Below are 26,401 nucleotides of genomic sequence, written 5' to 3'. Positions count from 1 at the left end.
AGTGCTGGGATTACAGGCATGTGCCACCATGCCTGGCCGGGAGTATGGTTCTCTGTGTATCCTTGACTGTCCTGGACTAACTTTGTAGATCAGGCTGGCCTTGAACTCACAAAAATTCACCTGCTTCTGTCTTCTTGAGTACCATTTATAGGTTTTTTGTCTAAACAATCAGGAATAATTTCTTATACAAAGTTATAAACATCATATTGGGCTAAGTGAGTGTCTGCTCCCAAACAACAACAAGCAGAACTCCTCAGAGAGGAAAATAGTTAACACAGCACCAGACCAACCCCCAACAGTTCCCCATCACCATGACCAGGCCAATGAGGGTGTATTCTGAGCCTCAAAAGACAGTTACTATGTTTTATTCATTTCTCTGTCCTAGGTTATGAAACAGAATAGCTTTTAGGAGACAGTAATGCACACTCTTTTTTTCCTCTTCAGAAACTCCAAACCTCCCATATCCAAATTTTCTTGCTCTGGAGAATTGTTCTTCTTTAAACCCATAGGAGCTTCAGAGCCTCCTCTATAAATCATCTTGGTATACCCACCCTATCTTTAGTTAGTCTGAGCAAAGTTAATTCTGAGAGTTTTAAAACTTTAATTCAAGAAATGGTGCCAGCCCTTCGGTGACAAAGCGCAAAGTGGATAGAGACCCACCAAAGCAAGAAGATGATGCAATGACACTTGATCTCAGGGCTCAGTATCTCCAGGGCCCGACACAAAACTGCCCTCCCATGGTGACTCATTCTCTTAACAAATTCTCCTACTATCAAGCTAGTATGTGTCTTCTATCACAACACCCAGCACCCTGATTACCAAAGCTCTAAAGACTTGAAGCTCCTTGATAACAGATAGACCTTCCCACAACTCATCTTTTGAAGGCACTCCAGGATTTAACGAGCAAAATGAGAGCTTGAAATGATAGGAAAAGACCTGTGTCTGCCCACACTGTTCACCCACAGTTCCATATTCCTGACCAGATATTTCCTGGCATGAAGCATTCCCTCCATATGGTGTATTCTGTGATATGCAAACAACGCCTGTCATAGCATAGAAGCAGCCAGGAATAAACAGGCTATCAGATTTCTTCCTTTTATGTGTACATATTAAATGCCTAGAGAAGAGGTTTGCTGCGTACTGTAAGCAAAATTAAGCTACTACAAAATTGTAGAGTGATTCACTGGACTTAAAAATTATAATCCACCAGGCTTGACATTTAAATGTTTTAAACTTTCCCATGAACATAGCACCTCAATTAGTTATTAACTTTCTTGAGTTTCTCTGTCTCTGTCTCTGTCTGTCTGTCTGTTTGTCTGTCTGTCCCCCCCCCTCTCTCTCCCTCTCGTGTGTGTGTGTGTGTGTGTGTGTGTGTGTGTGTGTGTGTGTGTGTGTGTGTATCCCTTGCAGAAGCCAGATTAAGGCTAATCAGAGGTAAAGATTTATAAATAGACTCAGATAAAAGGAGGGAAGGAAGGAATGTGTGCCTGTGTGTCTCAAGATACATTATTGCTCTAGAGTTAAAATAATTTTAGTGCTAGAATACAGATGCATGCTGCTTCCTAGGTCACCCTGTTGCCACACCCTGAAGTCTGGGTTGGTAACAGCCTAGAGCTCTATGGGACACTGCTTGTCTTTTGCTGTGAGCCCAATGGATTGTTATACCCATGTGCATGTTCTATCAGGTCCCATGGCAGTTTTAGTTTACAAGTCTAGATTCTACACAGGTTTTTTTTTTAGAGAAAGAGCAGCACACCAAATTTTCCATGAGTTTTCTGGACTTTACTGGTATCTATGGGAGATGTTCAAAGCACAGAAATTTCATATCTGTCTTCTTCCTCTTTTTCTCTCTCTTTTTTCTATAACATTCCTATCTCAAAAATAGGGAACAAGGTTTTCCCACTGAGTTCCACAAAACACTGCTCACATCCAGGGTCTTCTGTATCCCATATTCTCTCTGCTTTAACAAACTTATTAAAGCATGCCTTCCAAACACATCCACCAGGCTCCCAGGGAAAATGATGATAAACAACACCTTCTTTATTACATTGTATAGTGATTCTAAAATTCCAACAGGAATTGAGAATTTTCCAGTAAGATCTTCCAGGTTTCACAGCTTATTGAAAAGTCCCCCAGGTAGAAAGAAAAACTCAAAGCAATAGCTAAAAATATTTTGAAATTAATTGCAATTAAAGCAAAACTCAAAAAAAGAAAGAGAAGTTTCCTAACATATAATAATCTGGGTGGAAGGTATCCTGGCTCTTACACTGTACTCACAGGTATATTGCCTCAGAACGCTCATCCAGGGAGGAGTTCTGCCTGCGAGAACGCATTATAATAGACACTTCCAATCAGCAAATGCAGCCCTCAAACACCAGCCCCACTCATGGCATGTCACACTCAAATCCGGCTGCTGTCTGTCAGGCAATCAACACAAGCCTGCACTGATGAGAACGTCCTGAGCCTAGTGACAGCAAAGGCAATCTTTCCGAACACTGAGAATAAACAAATCTGATTTCCCCAGAGAACAGATGAGAATGTCTGTGGGGGAGCTGGAATACAAATGTTGCTGTCTGTCCAGTGAGTATCATTTTCCTTTGATAGCAAAAGCTAGTGTTGTTGGAAGTAGTTATTTGCTGCCATGTTTCTCTGACTCTTGTCATAACTAGATTCCTGAATTTCAAACCTTTTTACGTCTTTCTCCTCAAGGGCTGTGCTATTTAGCTTAGTCAGTTTTACATCTAGACGTAAGTTCACAAGCTAAGGTCATCTGCAATAAGAAAACTCGACTGAGAAAGTGCCTCAGTCAATCTGGCATGTAGACACATTGGTGGGGGCATTTTCTTGAACACTGATTAGTGTGCAAGGGCCTAGCCACTCCTGCGCTGGTGTCCCTGTATTGTTTTTTTTTTGTTTGTTTGTTTTTGTTTTTGTTTTTTAAATCAGGCAGAGCAAGCTGTACTCCTACATGCCCTCTGCTTTTAGATTCTGCCTCCAGTTTCCTGGCCTGAGTTCTTGCTCTGATTTCCCTTCATGATGGACTGTAAGAAGGTCTTATGGTAAAATACACCTCTTTCCTCCCCAAGTTCCTTTTAGTCTTGGTCAATTGGAAGCAAACTAATAAAAGAGTTACTTGGCTTATGGCCCTTGCAGGGAGCACAAGGTGAGCAGGCTTTCCCACAGGAAGAGCCAGAGAGTGGGGAAATGGGAGGCAGACCATTCACAAGGCAACACGGCTAGAAGATCCACGGAGCTTACTTCAAGTGCCTGACACATAACACACACACACACACACACACACACACACACACACACACACAGTCACAAGGTAAATGTTTGTTCTAACCTGGATAGGTGGTAGGGGTAGGGTCACCTCTAGCTTGATGAAAGTTTTCATTCCAAACTTCCCAAGCATGCGCACACACACACACACACACACACACACACAGAGTCACAAGGTAAATGTTTGTTCTAACCTGGAGAGGTGGTAGGTGGTAGGGTCACCTCTAGCTTGATGAAAGTTTTCATTCCAAACTTCCCAAGCATCCTCAGCACAGGAAGTTTTCTACAGCTTCAACAGTTGAGGCCACCACCCATTTCTCCTCCCAGGGGTCATGAAAACCCTTGTGCTGCAAGATCCAGGTAGTGATTAGAAGTCTATAAACATAGAAAGCATTAGTCAGTTCTTTCTTTCAGCAAAGACAGTAATGGTTGAGAATCACAAATGGGTCTGGGTTATCATGGTTGAGTGTGTGTGTGTGTGTGTGTGTGTGTGTGTGTGTGTGTGTGTGCGCGCGCGCACTCTTGTATGTGTTTGTGTACATATCAGGTATGTGTCAAGCACTTAAAGTAAGCTCAGTGGAGCTTCTAGATTATCAAGAATACTATAGAACTAACAGAGTTAAAGCAACATGCTGTCTCTGCATGAAGAAGGAGCCAAGTATTGGGCCCTAGGGGATCAGCAGATAGAAACATCTGGCTGAGTAATGAAGGAAGGCTTTATGGGGGGATGGCATCCAGATGTCTTTCAAATGTCTAGAATGTCTCGCTGCCTATTTGTTTGTAAGGATTCCAGCAGAGCCTGGCTATGTCTGATAAATTGGTTGGCTGGTGGTTCCTTCTGGTATTCCATTTGCATAAACTGAGATCATAGAATGAAGAAGGCCTGAAGCAAGGTATTTTGTATTCAGATGCCTGGGGACAGAGCAGGTAGAGGCAGAGAAATGAGAACAGTACCACCCAGGGGGACACATCTATGTGAAGAGCAGAAGCCCTGCAAGGAGAAGACAGGGCTTTGTTTTTGTGAGGGATGTGATGAAGTTTGAGGCACAGAAAGCCAGTGTTTCATGATCAGAGAAGCAGGATGCAAAGGCAAACTCTTCCTTCTCTATGCAACCTGGTGCCTTGCAGGAGGACAGGAGCGATTTCTTATGGAGACACAGGAATGAACATTGCACACAAATGCAGGAGCCAAATCAGAACTTCAGTGGGCATTGTCCTGAAATTCAGCCTTTCCTCAGGGCTCTTTGTCACCACGAGTTGCATCGCTGGGCATAGAGCAGGAGTGATCCTTGTAGCTTGTTGTTGTTGTTGCTTTTCTTTTTTTTTTTTTTTTTTATTTTATTTTTGGCTCCTGTTAACTCTGCTGAGGTTCCCATCTTTGTGTCTCAGAGCTACAGAGATACATGACCTGTCATCCACACAATTCCATGTTTCTTCCCAGGAAATCACGTACTCATGTAAGGGGGATAGGCATTTAGAGCCCAGATTCAACCTCTTAAAGAAATCTCCAAATATACAGTAAAAGTAGAAAGCTAAGAATAAGATGAGCAGCTGCAATGGAAGTATCAGATTCATATCTGGATGATAGGTACAAAGTGAACAGAGACCAGCTCAACTGGAGGTAGAATTTCCACTTATTTTTTCCTGCAAGTTGAGTTTTCCCAGTTTTCTATTTTAAAATTCCAGAGTTCTTTCTGTGGCTGATATATTGTCCATCCCAAGATGAAACATCTGAGCCAAATACATGGCAATCACTAGGTGGGTAAATCAAATGAACCACCTGAAGTCCTGTAGCTCTCTTCACTTAGAGATAAAGGATGAACAGGAAGAATTCCTCATCCAAGTCATCCCAGTCACATGGGTAGAAGCCTCTTCAAAGAGCTTTCTACAGGTTTTTGTTCTTGTTGTCCCTTGGCCTTGTTGATTTGATTCCCTAACTCTTCTGACAGAAGAGTAGAGAAGGCACCCAAGGCTCATCATGGGAAATGTGCATCTGCTTTTAAAAATCTACCTGCTTTCTAGACACTAGAAGAGAGAATTAAGTTTAACAGGCAAAGTGATCTTCCCACTCTGTGGAACGCCATATCCTTAAACATGGCACTGGTGACCATCACTGGGAAGGCAGTGTGTGTGTGTGTGTGTGTGTGTGTGTGTGTGTGTGTGTGTGTAACTTTTCCCCCAGGGAAAGCAAAACTCTCTGAACTGCCAGGCTCCTACAGTATCCCTGAGATAGGAGGCAAAGAATAGAAGCTTTTAAGTTTCTCCTCCCTTCTCATCAGCCCTTGGTCACACTAGCACTACAGCGAATCAATAAAGCAGAGTGTGAGGAGACAGGAGTACATCAGGAGGGAACTCTGTGAACATCAAGACTTTCTGTGAAGAGATGGCAGGTGGCAGGACACCCTGGCAGGGGTCACAGAGTAGAGACAGAGGGTGAGAAGTGAGGGCTGTGGGACAGAAGCACAGAAGAGAGCTTCAGAGAATCCTGCACCACATACCCTTTCTAAGCCTCAGCCTCTGTCATTTGTTTTACCCTTTTCTCAGAGAGAGGCAGGGAGGGGGGATCAAGAGGATGAATAGAATAGGTGAGTGGAAAGGGGTGAGAAGGTTAAGGAAAATGGCTTGTTTTGAAATACCAGGCTCTCCTTGGCTTTCTCCTTTATTTACAGCCAATTACTTGTTTCAGCCCTCAAGGTGAGTGTGGCACTTTAAGCTATCATTCTTCTTCAAACCTTGTTCCCACTTATCTTTAGGATGTCTGAACTAACATCTTTCCAAGTCCCATGCTCTCTACCACTTTTCTTCCCTAATTTCATCTTCCTCTTCAAGTGCACATCCTGGATGGCCCTTCAACAGCCAACCCTCTGGATTCTCTTTAGAAGACGTTAGCCCTTTGTCTTCTTAGCATTACCAGGGACAAATGGCCTTAATCTAATGAGAGTGCAGATTTCTTCCTCTGGGAGACTGACTACTCCATAACTTTTGAGATTTAATCAGAATAGAAAGTATTGCCTTTCTTTTTTTTTTTATTGTTGTATATGTCTGTTGTGTGACAAAACTTTTTCCAGGGAGATAAAACACACTTGTCTACTCATGTCAGATAGGGAACATATGTCCGACCAAAGTACAGAACACCCAACTTGGTAAACCAATGGGTTTTATTGGGGTTAGAGAAATATGGGAGAGGAGTACTTACAGGAACAGAAATGACCCAAAGACAGCTGTATCACTAAGGCCTACTCCAAAAGCTGGGAAACCTGGAGTACATAGTACAGCCTGCAGGCAGCTCAGCAAGTTGGAGAACAGAAGAAGGCCTGGGATCTCTAGAACTAGAGTTACAACACTTGTAAACTATCACATGCGTGCTAGGAATGACCGGGTCTTTCTGAACAACAGCCAGTGCCTCTAATCTCTGAACCATTTTTCCAGCCTCTTTCCATTCTCCTTATGGATGTTTCAGGAATCAAATTCTGGTAGCCAGGCTTGCTCAGCAAGTTCCTTCACCTATTGCACCTTCTCTCTAGCTTATGAAGGTGTTATCTCTCTGAGGAGTAGGCAACTAAACTATGCTGGGTACTCCGCAGTGACAACAGGGATTGATCTACAGATGGAGAATTGGACAATGCAATCAGAGTGCTACAGTGATGTTGAAATACAGTATTAGTAGGAACATTTTCAAATACCCATCCTACCTCTGAAATAATGATACAAATACCTATTGTATTTATTCAACAACCTTTTTAATTGATTTATTCAGATTACATCTCAATTGTTATCCCCTCACTTGTATCCTCCTGTCCCTCCCTCCCTCCCTCCCTCTTTCACCCTCTTCCCCTCCCCTAGATCTGTGACAGAAGAGGACATCCTCCCCCACCACATGGTCACAGCCTATCAAGTCTCATCCTTATCTCCTGCTTATCCTTTCTCTGAGTGCCACCAGAGGAAGTGGTCAAATATGGGGCACTAGAGTTCATGTCAGAGTCAGTCCCCACTCTCCAAACAACTGTGGAGAGTGTCCTGTCCATAGACTAGATCTGAATAGGGGTTCAATGCTTACTGCACATATTGTCTTGGCTGGTGCAATAGTTTGAGCAGATGCCCCTGGGTCCAGATCCACCTGTCATGACTTTCTTCTTGTAGGTTTCTAGGACCCTCTGGTTCCTTCTATTTCCCCATTCTCTTATACTTCTCTCACCTAGAGTCCCAATAGGAAGTCCTCGCATGTATCCCAATCTCCTGGTAAGTGAAGACTTTCATGGGACATCCCTTTTGGGTTAATGTCCAATTATAAGTGAGTATATACCATGTTAGCCTCTCTGAGTCTGGGTTAACTCACTCAGTATGATCATTTCTAGCTCCATCCATTTGCTTGCAAATTTCAGTATTTCCTTATTTTTAACAGCTGAGTAGTATTCTACAGTTTCTTTATCCATTCTTAGACAAAGAGACATTTAGGTTGTTTCCAGGTTCTGGCTATTATGAAAAAGGCTGCTATGAACATGGTTGAGCATATGTCCTTGTTGTGTGGTGGAGCATCTTTTGGTTATAATCCAAGGAATGGAATAGCTGGGTCTTGAGGTAACCCTATTCCCAGTTTTCTGAGAAAGTGTCAGATTGATTTCCAAAGTAGTTGTACAAGTTTGCACTCCCACCAGCAATGAAGGAGTGTTCCCCTATCTCCATACCCTCAGCAGCATGTACTGTCATTTGAGTTTTTGATCTTAGCCATTCTGATGGGTGTAAGATAGAATCTCAGAGTTGTTTTGATTTGCATTTCTCTGATGACTAAGAATGATTATTCAACAACCTTTAAGCACTATAACTGGGTGGATATTTATCTATTATAACCAAGTTATGCTAGTCTGGTTACTTCCCAGCCATGTGCTCTTTTACTTGCCATCTAGTCTTACCCTGGCTGTTCCTCTTCATCTTTCTCCTCATAGCACCTTCCTCGTGGTCACTTCCTTCTCTCTCTCTCTCTCTCTCTCTCTCTCTCTCTCTCTCTCTCTCTCTCTCTCTCTCTTCTTTTTCTTCCTTCTCTAGTTGCTACCTGAGACCCCCTGAAGAGGCACAGAGCTCTGCCTTTGTGCCCAGCTATTTGTTGATTAACTTCTTTATTACCCGATCAGAGATAATTGGGAAGCATTCTTTACACAACTTTGATACAGGAGATTCTTCAGTGATCATGACAATGCCCATGTCCAGACTGAAACCTGATCTTAGGGCACAAAAATCAACATCTGAATACACAGTGCACAAGACCATCTACAAACACCATAATAATTTCTAACTGAGGCTAGTGGAAGAAAGTAATTGCCTCTAATGGCAATGTTTTAATCAGGGCTCCCTAGAGGAACAAAAGAACACATATACACATGTTAATGCATGCATGTATGTGTATGCACACACACACACACACACAAGGATTGACTTGCTGTGTACAGTGGCAAGAGGGGTCTAACTATGGCTGTGTTCAAGCTGGAAAGTTCAGAAGTTCTCAGCCTAAGAAGTTGAAAGGATTAAATCAAGAAGAATCAGTGGTGTGTCTTTCACTGGAATTTAGCTCCTAGAGTGTCATTAGCTGTGAGTTTTTAAGAAAAAATGCAGGAAGTAGACAAATGGCAGATATGGGTCCATGATGAAAAGCCAAAGAAGGTAGAATCTAATTCTTATAACTATGACAGCAGCAATAAATGCAGGTCCAAGACCTGCTCAGGAAGAGTGGATCTTGAATAGACTTCTTCCACTTTTCCTTTGTCTTGGTCCCTGGTCCAATCAGATGTGTACATACATTTGAAAAGGTCTTCCTCAATTACTGTCCTATATAGTCTCACAGACATACCCAGAAGTATGCTTTACTATCCTTTGGGCATTTCTCTGTTCAAGTGGGTTGACAATCAACATCAACTATCACAGGCAGCAAGTATAAAAATAGATAAAGGCCAACCAAATGAGAAAATGTCAAAAGCTATTTATCCATAACAACTATAGCAATGGAAGCAGTCACCATCTCTTACGTTTTGGTGGGCTCAGAAGCAGGCAGGGGACTAAAAACATTTCCTTGTGAAATGAGTAAGACTTCAGTTAGGTCCCATTTGGAAGCTGATAGAAGGGAATGGATAGTCAAACTTAAATTAACAGAAGAGAGCAGTCAGCGCTGGTGTGGACCACATTGTGAGCACTGATGTTTGACAAAGTTCCAGCATATTGACATCACATTTCACAGTTCTCCAGCATCCTTTTACTTTCCTTTTTTATGATGTTCAGTCAGTGTCATGGGGGTTTCCTTGTGCCTTTTTCTCTTTGCAAATGTTTGTATGAGCTTTGGTAAAGGATGTGACATACAACAGCAATCTCTAAACAAAATAAATCTTTGGAAAAAGTCTCTGCTACCATGGAATCATATAGCGTGACAGTTCTTCCTACTTCTACACAAAAGTCTCCATTGTGCCCCCTCTGTTTGCACCAAGAATAGAGAAGTTAAAGATTTATAGTTCCAGAAATTCTTAAGCACTTACACCTGGTCCCAAGGATGAATGCACACAATAAAGAGAAAAAATGGGCCCAGAACTAGAGCCTGAATCCTTGGCAGTTGGGGGCAAGAGTTTAGTTAATAAGTATAAAATAGTGCCCATGATTGATTCCCTGGGTACATGACTTATAGGATGAATGGCAAAACCTGGTATGCCTCACAGAGAGCAGATTCTAATAAGAAGTTAGACTGCCTTGACCCCCCTCTGCCATATATAGGGACATGCACTGAAGGAATTAGGGTGGTATGGCATATTGGAAAAAGAGTAAGATATCAGAACCTTCCCTTTGGGGAGCTTATGAGGAGAGCAGACCCATACTGTAAGACTAAGACATAGAAACACAATTGCAAAACAGTTTATTATGCTACCTGGTACAAACACTGCATCATACGCCTTGAGGAATGAAACTTGAGGTTGCTTCTTAGGGAGTTGTTTCTCAGGATTCAATGTCTTGCACTCCCTGACCACAAAGGTTGAGAACATCCAGGAGAAAATGTAAAGGGGTATCTGGTGGCTTTATAGAACCTTAGAAAACAAGGGGACTTAGATGCTTGCTGAACTTACTGCTTTTGCTTTAAAGAAAAATACTGTAATAAAGTTGATTACCTCTTTCATTCTAGATGTTGAAAAATAGACCTAAAATAGATTGAAAACAATCTGAGAAAAGATGATATATTTCTTGGAATAATTAAGTCTGCTTTCAACATTTTCTGTGATTAAGCTACTATGCAAATATGGAGTATAAAAGAAATAGTCTTTTTTCAATAAACGTCTGAGCTATCCTGATTTACAGTCAGATTCTGTCAGTCTCCTTCCCTCACTAACTCTACATTTTCTCTTCAGGAACTGAACCTCACTGGAGCTAGAATCCAGCACAGCATGTTTGGTTTAGGATGCTTATCTGCCTTTGCCTGATTGGTCCAAATTTGGAAGCAGGAATTAAAAACAAAAACAAAACCAAAAACAAAACAAAACAAAAAAAAAAAAAAACCTATCACTTATCAATGAAGCCCTGGCCTTTTGTAGGTCAAGTATTATAGAGTTAATTGTTGTCATCTTTAATTACACTAAATACAGCCAGATGAGTTTCTATTAATTGGATCCTCAGAAGGCTCATTTCTTATCCTGTCTATTGCAGTGAAGGAAACAGCTTCCTGGGCAGATTGTTAAAGACTATGGGCCAGATATCCATGGTTCTGTCTTTATATATTTTCTGGCCACTGCCTTAGAGTAACTAGAGTAACTAAGATGAATAGGACTCAGTTTTGCTGTTAGGTAAGTGTCCTGATTTGTGAAAAATTCATTCCTGCAGTGACAGAATACAGCCGTAGTGCCAGCCACTCATAAGGCTACAGCAGGAGGAGCTCTTGAGTACAGAAATTGAAGGTCAGACTGGACAAAATAGGAAGACTCTATACCAAGACATAAAAATATTGTTCTGAAGCAATAAGACCAATAAGAGAGAGGAAATCATGGATTCCTAGTTTCAACTACTCTAAGGACCCAATCCTCTTGGCAGTTTGAAGAATCAATCCTTCCTTTGATTTTTGTGCCAATAGTTAGTAATTTTTTTATTGAATTTTCTTGCAATAGTGAGTCCTGCCCAGTCTATACACCACTAGGATTCTGTGGGTCACACCCTTTACTGCTCCTTCTCAATATTCATTTCCAGATGCTTTTGAAAATTCAACACCGCTGCTCAACATATGATCCATATCTCAGCTGCTCTCCTCCCACCTTCCTTCTGCAGACCCTCCAGATCTGGCCCTCTCTCCTCCATTACTGTTATAACCACTCCGGTGCCTCACATCCCACCCACCCCAGCTTCAGCCAGGACTATCCATTCTTCATTCTCATACCTTTCCCCTCAGTAATCATCCATCCATGTAACCTCTATAATTTTTTTCTTAGTCGTCCCCATCTCCTAGGCCCAGCTTGAGTATCCTCTTACCTAGGACCCAGCCACAGCTATGAACAGAGTTATCTCCACAGAAGACACAGCATAGCTCAAAAAAACCTTAACACCTTCCACAGAAAATCCAGCATTTCTGACAGCTAAGCATTAGTCCTGACCCTGTTGAACTGTTAATATAAAGTTGACTCTGGTTATCTTCCCATCCCTCGTCTTCTCATCTGTAGATGTGGTAGCAATTGTCCTCTTTAGAGGAAACAAAAGCATAGAGCATAGAAGATTTTCCCTGGGCCAGATGGCTAGTGGACACAAATCAAAACTCGAGGCTCTCCACTGATGAATTTTCAAAGATATATTGCCTCTGAGGCCTCTAGAAATACAAATTCACCCTCAAAGATAAAGACTCCCACTTGCACTGAGAATATAGCCATGTCCACATGCCCAGCAGTAGCAATATTACTGTTCAAGCTGGAAGACAGAAAGAAGCTTATAAATGTCATAGATATATTATATTGTGTCATTGTATTACCCATACTTTCCCCTAACATAACTCTAAGTGCTATGAAGCCAATTCTACCCCACCAGGTGTTTGTCCAAACTCAATTCAGAGATTCTAAAGATTTCAGTTGGAGAGAACCCAGAGACCATGCAATATCAACCTCTGTACAGCACAGTTTCAGTGTTCTCTTCTAGAGGTGACAAATAGGCCTCAGACCTCAGCTTGAACATGTTTGTGTCAGTAAACTCATGAAAACAGCCCGATAATACTTAGGTAACACTGAGAAAATCTTCCTTATGTAGAGATGAAACTATTTCTGTATGTGACCACATGGGACATGTCTAAAATCTAAAATTAGCCTTGGTCAGTATCTGTGTGTCTATTTTGCTCTTTATTAACTCAAAATTCTCAGATCTTCAAGCTCCCTGATTTCCAAGCCCTTTCTACTCTGACTTGCCACATGTAAATCAACTATACATTTCATAATGTCTCTCTAAATTACTTGAGTCCTCTTTCAACTCTTTCAGAAGTTCCCAGCAAACTAGGGCTTTCCCTCTCTTGCTCTGGACACTCTGCAATTATCAGTGTAGCCAAAGATCCCATTAACTGTCTCAAAATTCTTTAAGAACATGATGAATTTAGACGGGGTCCAAGGATAATCATATAACCTCACTATAGAGAACAAAAGCTGGTGTAAGCAGCTGCATCTCCCCTTCATAAATCCCCCCACGGAGCTCCCATGAGTGTTCCCTTCAGATGTGACATCCACAAAGCTGTATTTTGATCATGTTCAGTCAACTCTTCCCTAGTACTCCAACCACCACATCTTTCTCTCAATTTTATATCCCCCTTTTCTCTTATTAGTAAATCCCCATGCTCAACTAGTGCTGCCCATATGTTCATGGTGGGTGGATGGGCTAATGTTATTAATGTCTCCTATCTCTCAGCACTTCCAGGGTGGACCACGTCTCCAGTACATGATCTTGGGAATGGTATACTTAAACCATATCTAAGTCATACTCCTGGCCAACAGCAACATCAAGATTATCTACCACAGAAAGCTCTGTCTCACCATTAAGGGAGAAGGCCAGAATTATAGGCACAGCCATGGCCATTGAGAATTTTCAGTATAGACCAGGGTTCTGCATTTTTCCATTATCATCTGACAAAGATTAATGAATGCATGCTGTGTTCCTAGGCACCATGCCAACAGCCACTGTGTCAGACATGATTCTGCTCTGTCCAGCTTACAGAAAGAATTTGTAAATCACTATGCACTGGAAACTGAGATAGGGTCTTAAGGACATCACACCAGGGTATGATGTTAGGACCATGACCTTTGACATCCAAGTCTCACATATTGGCTTTGTGACCCTCAGGCAAATGACATCATTATGAAGTGTCTGTGTCACTGTGAAGGGAAAAAATGGTCCATATTTAAGTTATAGATTTGGTGTGAGTAACTGTAAAACCTGGTGTTGCATGACAATCATGGAACTTAGCATCTGCTGCAAAGCTGCTTCCAGTGATGTCAGACATATTTTTGTCACATACTGTTGTGATGTTCTTAGGAAGACAGAGCCTCATTGACTGTTTTATTCATATTCTGACCCATACCATATACCTGGCCTTGTGATGGCCTGAGTTCCTGACAGAGGTGCACCATGTTCTGATATGAAAAACCTGACCTCCTCTCTTCTTCAAGTCCCCAACTATGTCTTCTTTACCTGAACTGACTACTGGCTATTTCTGAGGTGTGCTTTCATTTTTCAGTAATGAGGCTAGAATAGGCTTTAGCATAGCTACTCTGACCCAGAACTTCTGATATCACCACAGGAGAAGAAAAAGCACTATGTATTCCTAAGTATGTCAGAAACTGCATGTAGACAACAGTATGCAGGTTCTCTGCACCTGTTTCTTCAGAAATATCTGGGCCTTCTCCCACTTTGTAAGAACATGTACACACACACACACACACACACACACACACACACACACACACACACACATACACACACACACACACGAACGATAGCCCAACTTCCATCAAGACCCAGTGTTATAATTAGGGTTGCTATTGCTGCAATGAAACACCATGATTAAAAAGCAAATTGGGGGGTAAAGATTTATTTGGCTTACACTTCTATATTTTATAATTGAAAGAAGTCAAGACAGGAACTCATTCAGAACAGGAACGCATACAGGGCAGGATCCTGGAGGTAGGGGCAGATGCAGAGGCCATAGAGGGATGCGGTTTATTAGATTACTCACCATGGCTTGCTCAGCCTCCTTTCATAAAGAACCCAGGACCATCAGCCCAGCAGTGGTGCCACCCACAAGGGGCTGGGCTCTCCTACATTAGTCACTAATTGAGAAAACGCCTTATTGCCTGATCTGATGGAGTCATTTCCTCAACTGAGACTCCTTTGTCTCTAATGGCTCTAGCTGTGTCAAGTTGACACACAAAACCAGAAATCAACCCAGGTAGCTAGCTCTTTGCTCCAGGCATCACTGTCCTGTCCTCAATAACAACCTCTCTGAGCATTTAATTTATATAATATTGCCGATTAGCAACACTGATATTTTTCAGTTATTTCAGGCAATACTCTCAGGTTTTCTGACAAAATATACAATCAAGTTGGATCCGCCAAGCATCACATTAAAAAAAAATACACAGAATGCTGCTGAACCATGCTTCAAGAATTCTTCCTTTTAAAATTAGTCTTTCCATATTATCGCTTGCTCTTCTTACAAAAAACACTGTGGCAAGATATTCAAAGTCTGCCTCCACCCCCATTTCAGAGGAGAGAGTGGGTTACTATGACCTCTGTATTGTATTGCTTCCAGGAAAAGGTTCTACTAAAAATGCAGCTCTTTGTTAAATGCCTCAAGGAGCCCCTGACTATAAAATAGGCACATGCTGACAAACTGCAGCAGAAAAAGGAAGAAACACAAATAGGAAATGAGTATTCCATCAAGTAGCGATGCCTGGGTCTGGGATGCATTGCCTCAGCCCATCTAATAAATCCACCTAAATGTCTACTGCTTTGCATGAAAGATCTGCCTGTGCAGGCTGCTTGTCCACACAACCACTTAATTTCACATCCAATTCACCACTAATTTCAAACTGCTATCAAATGTGACAGACAGGTTTGTTTTCAGCTCTGGCAGATGTAATGGCCTGCTTTAAAACTGAACAGACAACAAAGAGATCTGAACTGAGAGGCATCAGAGAAATGAAAAATGCTTTCCAACCTCCCAAAGCTAGAGCTTTGCCTTGCTGTCAGGTTAAACCTAGGAAGGCAGGATAGCTGCAGCCAGGCCACTCTCTAGCCCAGATGCCAGCAGCTCACAGTACCAGAGCAGACATTCAGGGCTCAGACGTCTGACTGGTCTACACAGAGCTTTCATTTAGAAGACCTAAAGAGACACGGATCACACATTCCTTCCTAGAAATATCCAAGTATCCTTCTTTGGGTCCCCAACACCCAACATGCTTTCTTTTCAACTGGTAACATTTTAAAAAAAAAAGCAGACAACAACAACAAAACAGTACTCCAGAGGCTGATCTCTGAGATGGAGGCCAGCCTGGTCTACACAGTGAGTTCTAGGACTGCCAAGGCTACACAAAGAAACCCTCTCTAGAAAAACAAAAAACAAAAACCAAACCAAAAAAAAAGAGGCGGGGGTGGGGGAGCTGATCTGCCTGGAGTTCTCACTACTCCCTTATTTTGATTGACATAAAGCACATTCTCAGGGACAATCTGGCTTTGTCTGATATTCTCATCCATTGTTTTCAAACAAAGAAAATCTCTGCATCTTTAAGAGACTTCAGGCTAAAATAGAAATTATAGCTTTGGGAACATTCATTGCCAACTCATAAAAGAACCTAGTATAATATAGCCTATCTAGCACTGGGGCTGCTAGTGACACTGCTGCGATGTCAAGACAGGTGTAATGGGAGAGAGAGCGCTACCGTGCTGCATTGTCAGTATCAACTTAGGATGCTCGCTGGTCCTTATTTATCCTCATCACTGATTCCACAACTTTCCCCCCCATATCATGCAGTTAATTCTTTCTATTGTGACAAGCCCTTAAGGATTGAAGGACATTTTCTTATGCTTTAACGAATTACCATCCATGCTTATAGTTCTGGTGACAATCCCCAGTGGAAAGTGATGCAAAAAGAGAGGGGAAATGAAGATGCCATCAAAGTGAGCCCTGGCCATTGAAGTGGAAATGAACAAGAGTGGTTTTTCGTCATAGTCAAGATGAGAAAGTTAAAATGCAGCCACATCTCAGACTGTATGATAAGAACAAATCCCACTTCTTTCCCAGTTGTCAGCTCCGAAAGATTAGATGTGGGAAACAAATGGAAACTGGGATTTATTTTTACTATGTGTATGTTACACTGTCCTGAATAGTCTATTCAGGAACTGATTTATTTCTTGTTCTGAAGCCCATGCCTGGTCACTGTACTATGCTTTAATATTGATATTTACGTGTTATAACAGGGAGACAGATGGTTGGCCACACAGACTTGGCATCTGTAGAATTGACTGAAACCGTTTCTCTTGTCTTCCAGATGTTTCTAGGCCCTATGGACTTGGGAAGACACTAGAAGTGACTGTTATTTATTGAAGAATGAGCTGTGTGGGGTAATGTGTGTCTTTCACTACCACCAGCTCACAGCTCACAGACATGCCACCCCATCCCAGACAAGGCTAGCTTCCACTAAGGTGCTCACTCCCAGGGCTCCTGATAGCCAGGCTGGTGCAGGCTATTTGTTTCTGGGCGTACATATGCAGCATAGGTCAAGCCTACTGTAGTCTGGTTCTTTTCAGGTCTCCCTATCAGTTCTTAGAGATTTATTACAATGTTTTCCTTACTAGATGAAACCGTATAAAACTGCTAATTTTCACTTATTTCAATCTATAAAAAATAACATTTTCATCTTACTCATCCTAATAGATGGAACAAATTCAACATCAGTGGCACTCATTCTTTTTAGTATTTTCTTAACAGAGTCTCACTGGTTAGCCCAGAAACTAGAGTATAACTCAGGCTGACTTTGAACTCACAGCCATTCTCCTGCCTCAGCTTCCTAAGTGCTGGAATTCCAAATGTGCACCCCTTTGCTCAGCTCACATCTGTTCCTTGCAGTGTTGGGGCCTCCACTTACCCAGAACCAAGTGTCTTTGTGGAAGTGAGAGGTTTTCTCTATTCACCTTTATTTGCAAGAATAATAGTTGCTGTGGTGTTGTTTTCATTTATATGTATCAAATGGTTGCTGTGGCCTTTAACATCATTATTAATCTGTCACCTTACACATTCCACTGGCATCTCTTGAAACCCAGCATCATATCTGATTCACAAACAGGCCCTCAGGAATACCGCACCTCATTTCCGACCTGAAAATTTCAGGCAGGGAGAGAGTTGAACTGACTTTCTGAAAGTCACATAGCATTAAACAGGAAGTCTGACCCCCTGCTTCCCAAGATACTGCCCTCAAAACCAATCATTCTGTCTCTTCTGGGGAGCCATAAACACAGAAGACATAGGATGTGCACAGACCCGAGTCACACCTAAATTCTTACTGTAACATGCTGAATATGAATCCTTGAATATACCAGGCATCAGGACATTGAGGTAAAGTGGGAAACATGTGTCTTTTTATCAGGCCAGGTGGATACAATCTTCCACTGAGACTAGAAACCTGAAATATTATACAAAGTTTTGGTTATTTTGAAATCTAATGGATAAGCAGATCTATCCTAGTTAAAGGCAATGCTCTTGCATAATAGGTGCAGCCTACAGCTGGGGCCTGTCAGTGGTACAAATGGCAAATATTTGTGGCTCCTCAGTGGCCATTCCTTCACCTACAGCAGACATGAACAATCGATCTTAGCACTTGGTAAGTGCGCTTACAAACCACCTGGAACTCTTCAGAATAGCACATGCCTCACAGCTGCCACCAGTGGGTCAGAAGGGTATTGTACTTTCTGCCTAACTTATGTAAAAACGAAACAACAATACAAACTATCATGGATATACAGCTGTTCTTGGAGGTGGGACTATAGCTCATTGGCAGAGTCATTGCATAGCAAACAGAAGGCTTTGACAAAGTACTTACAAAATAAATAAGCTCAAACCCACACACTTCTTATACAATGTATATTTAACCTAACCGCCCAAATAGGAAATAGAGAAATTTAATTTAAGTTTGAGACTATGTAGACTTGGCTATCTTTGAACTTACAATGTAGACCAGACTGGAATGGAACTCACAGAGATCTGCCTGGCTTTGCCTTCTCAGTGTTAGGTTTACAGGCATATGTTACCACACCTGGCAGAAATAGGGACATTTTAACTTTAAATCATTGATCATCATTTTATCCAGAGAAAACAAAAAACAATATAATATAAGGATTATATCCAAAATTTCAAACTTGTTTGACTTAAAGGTCTATTGCTGTGATAAACACCATGACCAAAAGCAAGTAGGGAAAGAAGGGGTTTATTTTAGCTTTCAGTCCCACATCACATTCTGTTGTCATAAAGAAAGACAATCCCAAATTGTTCGACTTTACCAATGAGGACTTAAGAGTCAGATGTTGGGGTGAAAACCTGTTAGCTCAGAGAGGCAGAGAAAGTACCCAGCTGGCCTTCCTACTCAGCTCATATCCCAGGGGGAAAACAAAGCCAAGAGCTAAAACCCGAAGAGCTCCTTTTACTTTTCCACACTGTTTTAAATACTGTTCTCTCAAAGTCCCTCCTTTCTACCTAATCCTTGTTTCTTGCGCCACGTCTTGACCTAGGGTTAACTTTATTAAATTGTGTGTACAGAAAACTCTTGGATTCAAGATGAGTGTTAGGGCTGGCTGAGCCACGCCATAGTCATCCGTTTATAATAAACACAAAGTTCTTAGATTAAAGGTGTGTGTTAGGACTAAATCATGCCAAACAATAAACTAGTTTTTACAGTTCACAGTCTCAGGGTTCACAATGGGATCAAATGTCCTGCATCATCTAGGAAGCCAAGGCAGGGACCTGGAGGCAGGAACTGAAGCAAAAACCATAGAGGAACACTGCTTACTGGCTCGCCTCCCATGGCTTACTTGGCCTGCCAAGGAATGGCACTACCCACATCCAGAACATATCAGGCCCTCCCATATCAATCATTAATCAAGAAAAAGTCTGAAAGACTTACCTACAGTCAGTCTGATGGAGTCAGTTACCCTGCCGAGGTTCCTCCTTCCATATAATTCTTAATTTGCATCAAGTTGGGGAAAAAAAACCTATACAGGACACCGTCTATGAATAAAGAACTCACCTTCACACACACACAACCACGCTCCCAGACCTGCGCTCATCCTCCAATCCTGGCACTAACAAAGCTTGGGCTTCAGTTTTCAATCTTAGTTTACGCTGTAAAATCTGGACTTTTCAAAATACTAATTTGAGGCAAAAGGGAGTCTTTGCAGATGTACAGGTCACATGGCTCCGGAAGGAAATCCCTTGCCTTGTGGAAGGCTCCAGCTGCCTATGCTGTCTTGTAATTTGTCTTTTAATAGGTTCTGTGGGCTGGTTATCCTTTCAATTTGAATCATCATTCACTGAGTTTCTCTGAGAACTTGACAGTCAGATTCCTGCACTAAGCTCTAATCACAGCCAGAGCCAGACTACATAGTTTTTTCCTCTAAGCTGAGTGACACTGAAAAGATTCTGCAGAAATAGGACGTTGGGTTTCTCTTCTTTTTCTTTTTTCCTTTTTCTTTTTCTCCCCCTGTAACAGCCCTGGTTGTCCTGGAACTTGCTCTGTACACAAGGCTGTCCTCCAACTCACAGAGATCCTCCTGCCTCTGCTGGGATTAAAGGCATGCGCCACTATGGGAGTTTTGGTTTCTTTAATCTATTTGTTCCCCTTTCTCTGCTTAATAAGAAAATTACTTCCATTTCCTATATCTCTACAATTTTCATCTTCTGCTGAACTCTTACTTGAAAATTCAGCAATGATCAAGATTAATCCTTTTTTTCCCCCCCGCTTTTGTTTTGTTTTGTTTTAGGTACTTTCAAAAGTTACTATGTTGGCTAGTGAGATGGGTCAGTCTGTAAAGGAGCTTTCAGTCTTTAGTTCAAACTGCAGCATAGTCACTCCTCCAAGTTAACCTCTGCCGTTCATACGTGCACTATGGGGCCTCATACACAGAAACCGATAAGTAAACAAATGCAATTTTTTAAAAATTATTAAGGGGTGTGTGTGTGTGTGTGTGTGTGTGTGTGTGTGTGTACACATATATAAAGGTCTCAGTCTTTCATTCTTAACCACAAAACCTAAGTTAAAACTTTCAGGACTCTTAAAGAATATTTTAAAAAAGAACTTTGCAAGAATCACTCAAAAATAAATTCAGAGGCTGTTATCTGAGCCTGTCTGACTGTTTCTCTTTGTCATCTCTCCTGTCTTCTACTAGATCTGCCAGTCCAGGGTTGTAGAGAAGATGCTTTGACAGCCAGAGGTCAACTGCACCTGCACTTCTTCCTGACTCTCTAGCTCCCTAAAAGTGTCCTTCAGGCATTCTGAACTTTTGTATAATTAAAGCTTCTTAAAATGCAACAAAAATATATTAATTTCTTCATAAGATAAAAGACCTTAACATATGATAATCAAATTTGACTAACAGAAAGTCATTCTAAAAATATTTATTGTTATTTTGTGTTTGGTGTTTTGACTGCATATACACAGCATCCTCATAGAATACCTCCAAAGGCCAGAAGAGGGTGTTAGAGTTCTAGGAACTAGAGTTACAGATAATTGTGAGCCACACATGGGTGTTGGGATGAAACCCAGGAGCTCTGGGAGAAGAAACCAGTGCTTTTAACTCTTGAGTCATTGCTTCTGGCATTAACTCATTTATTCCTCACTGTGTTACTCTAAAGGGATAGGGAGCTTGATATCCTCTATAGACTTATATGTTGATCACCACAGCTACTGATGCTCTTCTGGGAGGCTCTGGAAGTTTTAGAAGTTGGAGAAAGTAAGTCACTAATGACAGATTGTTGAGGCTGTATCTTTCCCAGGACTAAGCTCTACTTTTCTCTCTCTTTCTCTCGATTCCTGTTTGTCATGATGAGAGTCTTCCTCCAATGACTTTGGACTGAATCCCATGGTATTGTGAACCAGATTTAAAGTTCCTTTCTGCATGAGTTACTTTTTTATTGCTGTACTAGAATATCCTGATGTTAAAAAAAAAACTTGGAGAAGAAAGGGGTTTACTTGGGTCTACAATTCCAGGGATATGGTCCATTGTGGTGGGGAAAACACATAAGCAGAAATGTGAGGTCAGTATTTCAGTAACACAGCAGAGCAACCACATTTCATCTGTACACAAGAAGTAGAGAGAGAATAGAAATGGCTAAGCCCACCCTTAATGACATACTTCCTCCAGCAACGATTGAACTCCTAAAGGTCCTGTAAACTTCCCAAACCTTGCTACCAAGCAGGACAAAGCATTCAAACATACAAGCTTATGTAGTACATTTCTCATTCAAATCACAGCATAGGCTGATGGCCATGTCATGGTGCAAAATGCATTTAGTTCATCTTTTAAAATCCAAATCTTTAACACTGTTCTGAAGTCCAAATTTCTACTTCTGAGTCTCTATAAAATCAAAAGAAAAACTACATATGTCCAACATAGAATGACACAAAATATATATTACCAATCTAAAAAGAAAAATGGGAACATAGCCCGGAAAGATTGTCCCAAAGATGGACAGAAGGTCAACAGGGCAAACACCAAATTCCTCACAGCTCTGACATCTCCAACATCTAGAAGTCTCCATTGCAACCCAAACTTCAGCTTCACAGCTCCCTGAAATGGCCTCTCAGAACCTTCTTGCAAGTCCTCCATGGCACACATTAACTGCTCTAACTTGTTCTCTGAAACTGTAAAGAAAGAGTCCCTGACCCCATCAATCTTAATATTTTATGTCTTAATAGAAAAGTACAAAATGGACAACATGCTAGTCCAACTGTCAGCATGTGTTGGACCCTTGTCCCTTTGGACCATAGTTACAACAACTTCTGTACGCTGAAGCTGGTGAAAAATCTTACCTAGATATTTGCTTTCCAGAAGCAAGAAACCCTGTGGGTTCTTTCCTTTCATAAATGGGTGGCTTAGCTGGTGTGTAGTCAGATTTAGCTACTTTGTGTATTCTTTTTTCTTGCACCCTTCTCCACACCCTTTCTTCCACCCCCTAATACAACATCAACTGGGTAAAACTGAGATGAGATGTGACTCCTGTGCCTGGCTGGCTGGTGACCCTGTAGACTTTCTCTGAGAGCAACCTTCCAGGATCAAACTGATAGTTACCAACCATAGCTTCCACTGACGGTGGCAAACTGGGGCAAGGGCTGATGTCTTCTAGTGGGGGCTTCCGCTGATGCTGGCAAGCATCTAAAAAAGAAAGGGAGAAAAGAAACACACACACACACACACACACACACACACACACACACACACACAAACTTATACTTGACTCTAGCAGGTAGGTTACAACATGCTTCTTCTCTCTTTATTTTTTTCTCCTACAATTTATATGCTACAACAAAATCTTTCAATCAGTACAAAAATCACAATGTGTTTACATTCTATTTCTCTATCAATAAATGATTACACTGGATATACATAAGAAAATCATGTGCCCCAATACATTCCCATGGTCAAATGTTTTACGTATTATGGGTGAGAAACAAATATGAATAACAAGTTATTTCCAAGAACCTACATAGATTTGCACATAAGCAACTTGTTACATACAACAGAGTATAAGCAAGCAAGGTAATTTCTCAGCCAGTTTTTCTTTACTGGTAGGCTGCAATTTGCAGTTACAAAGAAGAAATCAGTTCTGATAAGAAGTAATCTTATGAAGATTTTTAAAAGAATCACAAATCTAAACTTCTATATAAAAAATACCCAGTCATTTCTACTTTAAGTCCTAAAGGTGCTCATCTACTCACTAATATGTTTTATTAAATTATATCAGGAAGCTGAGGGGAGAAAAATAGAATAAGGAAATCAATCGTTATTTCAGTCACCAATCCAGCTTGAAAGAGTCATGTTAGCCAATGCTGCTATGGGCCATTGTTCTTGTTTTGCCAACCTCAAATGGTCCCTCACTTTACTAATATGAGTGTACTTTCTCTTAACTTCAATTGTTCCCTAAGATTTCCTGCATCAGGACCAATAGCAAAAGCAAATTTACCTCACTTTGCTAAACAATCTATTTTTTTCCCTAAGACTTTCTATGTCAGAGCCATTAGCAAAAACATCTTTACCTAACCTTGTTGAACAATCTATTTTTCCAAATTCTTTATAATGGTAGTGATCACTGCTAGCAATCTACATATGCAAGTTGTTTTCAAGGTGGTGGTTGAATAATTAATCTGCTCTAGCAGCAATGCCTGAAAGAGATCAAGCATTGTTATTGTGAGTGCCAATGGTACTGCCCAGTGAGGGGCTGGAAGCTCCTTTATAGTAGTCACACAACTCACATATTAAGGGGATTATAAGGACCGCAAAGGTAACAAGCAGAGCTACACTCCATAACAGCATGAAGTCCTCAAGACACTATTTCTTGGGGTGTCATCATGGGTTTGCTAACTGGTGGGCCGCATTCCATGAGTTCTAGAGCTGTTTTGCTGTTTCTATTGCATGGACACCGGTGGTTTGTTTGTTTTTTGAGACAGAGTTTTTCTGGGTATCCTTGGCTGTCCTGGACTTGCTTTGTAGACAGGCTGGCCTTGATCTCACAGAGATCACCTGTGTCTGCCTCCCAGAGTGCTAAGATTACATATGTGCACCACCATCCCCAGCAGCCTATTGCTTTTTAGTACAGACTCAGACAAATTCTCTGGATATGGCCAGAATTCAGATAAATCCTTTGCTCTAAAACTCAGAAATTGACCCTAGTCTAGTTGCTATTAAAGTCCTTGCTTCCCTCTAAAACTTCATGAGCCAGGCCTCCATTGTCCATGCTCCACTCTGCACTTCAGTTTCTGTTTCTCACTAAGCTCTGCCCACATTGTTCAATAGCTTTTCTAGTCCAAAGTTCCAAATTCTTCCACATTTCTTGCAAAAAAAAAAAAAAAGTCAGGTACAATGACCCCACTCCTGATACCAGTGTCTGTACTAGATGTCTCTGTTGTGTAAAACATTACAAAAGAAAACAACTTAGAGAGAAAAACTTGTTTATTTTTGGAATTTTTATATTACATTAAAAAAGGCATGGTAGCAAGAACAGGAGGCCAGATTGGCAGACAGGCAGCATAGTGGTTCATCTACACACAGGGAGCAGAGGGAGAAAACAGGAAGGTTGAACCAGGTTAAAAACCTCAACTGCCACACAGAGTGGTGTACTTCCTCCAGCAAGGCTCCATCTCCTAAAATTTGCACAGCCTTCCAAACAGCGCCACCAGGTGGTGACCAACTCCTCAAATATAGGAGCCTATAGAGGACATTTCTCATTCAAACTAGAGCAAATCTTAATGATTTATGTCAGATGTTGTCACAGTGAGGCCAAGAAAAAGAAATTCATAGGGGCAAAGAGATGTGATAAGGGTACACAGCCATGAAATGACAACTGTTTTCTTTCTCTTTTTTTAAATGTATTTTTAAATTATTTTTAATTATATGCGTATGTGTATGTTGGCACATATGTGCATGTGAGTTCAGGTGCCCACAGAGGCAATAAGTATCAGGGTACCCTAAAACTGGAATTATGGGAAGTTATGAACCACCTAACAGGTTCTGGGAAAATAGCTAAGGTCCTCTGGAAGAGCTATCTCCTTCCTCAGCCTCCTCCATCTACTGCCTTGCATCTAATGAATTTTCTTCTACACTCACTCTTTAATGTGCCACTGACAGCCTGACATCTCCAACTAGACCTTCTCCTGTCCACAGACTTTAGACACTTGTTTGCTGTCCAGTGGGTTTGACCTCCAAAAAAGGAAATCTTGGTAAAAAAAAAAATGGACAATAAAAGGTACCCTCAACCCTCCATTTCCCAAACAAGAAGTAGGCAAGCATCACACCTCTTTGAGCAGCACAGTGGTGGACAAGAACATGCAGAAGACCCTTCAGATCTATGACGAGCCTGTGGAGAAAGGGGAAGACCTGTGTGAGAGGACAAGGCTAACTCATTGGAGAAGGAATCATTGCTGCACTACAGATAACATTGTCCTTATTGGATATCAGAAAAGCTGTGCTGGTTTAAGTGCTTATTAATAAACAATACGGTAATAGTCAATTAAAGTGTGGGAGAAACGTGGCAGCTTGGTGATCGGTGGGTTGGTCACCAGGCTTAGTTTTTATTATCAAGTCAATAAAGGCAGGAGACAAATACTTCTGAAGTAAGAGGAAATAAAATTATAAATTTCATGAAAATGAATCACATTCTGGGCATTGGATCCTTTTTGGTTGTGGCATTGGTTAATGTAGGTGACAGCCCTTTCTGCCTGTTCTTTGGCATGCAGTTATTGGGAGCCATTTGTAACACTCCCATTTTGTCTGTGAAAAGACATTTTAATTGAAAAATCATTTGCCCATAAAATTATTATCATCAATTCACATTCCACCAGAGGGCTGCATTATGACCATAAAACAATTTGTAAGTGGATTCATTTCACCCACTAAATCACCTCATATTATGTTGTGAATGGAATGATTAAAGCAAGTTAGCATTTTGTTGGCAAAGTAATTACATTATTATGCATTTTATCCACAGAGATACTTAAACTACTGAGTCCATTTGTCTTGTTGACACAACATCTATATGTATTGGACAGAACACATTTTATTTAGTTGATACAATTAATTTTATTCACCAAGAGCTTTTAAGCTTAGCCTAACTTTTTTTTTCTTCACAGGTAGAAATTTGACTGGGTCACAAAATTAGCCTTACATTGGTCATCTTGTCTGCATAATCAGTGTTCATAAAGTTTTCTCAAACTGTATGGAGACTGGCAAAGAACAGTATTCCTCTATTCCAAACATGCTGGCTGTAAAATGGTGCATACACACTTTCTAAAGGACCACTTACATCTGCATGAGCAGCCTATCAGATAATGTCTTCTTGTTGCCAATTTCTTTAATGGCTTCAGATCTTTCTGGGCTA

This window comes from Acomys minous (genome assembly GCF_964271855.1).
Source record: "Acomys minous genome assembly, chromosome: 2".
Taxonomy (NCBI): domain Eukaryota; kingdom Metazoa; phylum Chordata; class Mammalia; order Rodentia; family Muridae; genus Acomys; species Acomys minous.
The sequence above is the reverse complement of the archived record's forward strand: the minus strand, read 5'-3'. Positions refer to the sequence as shown.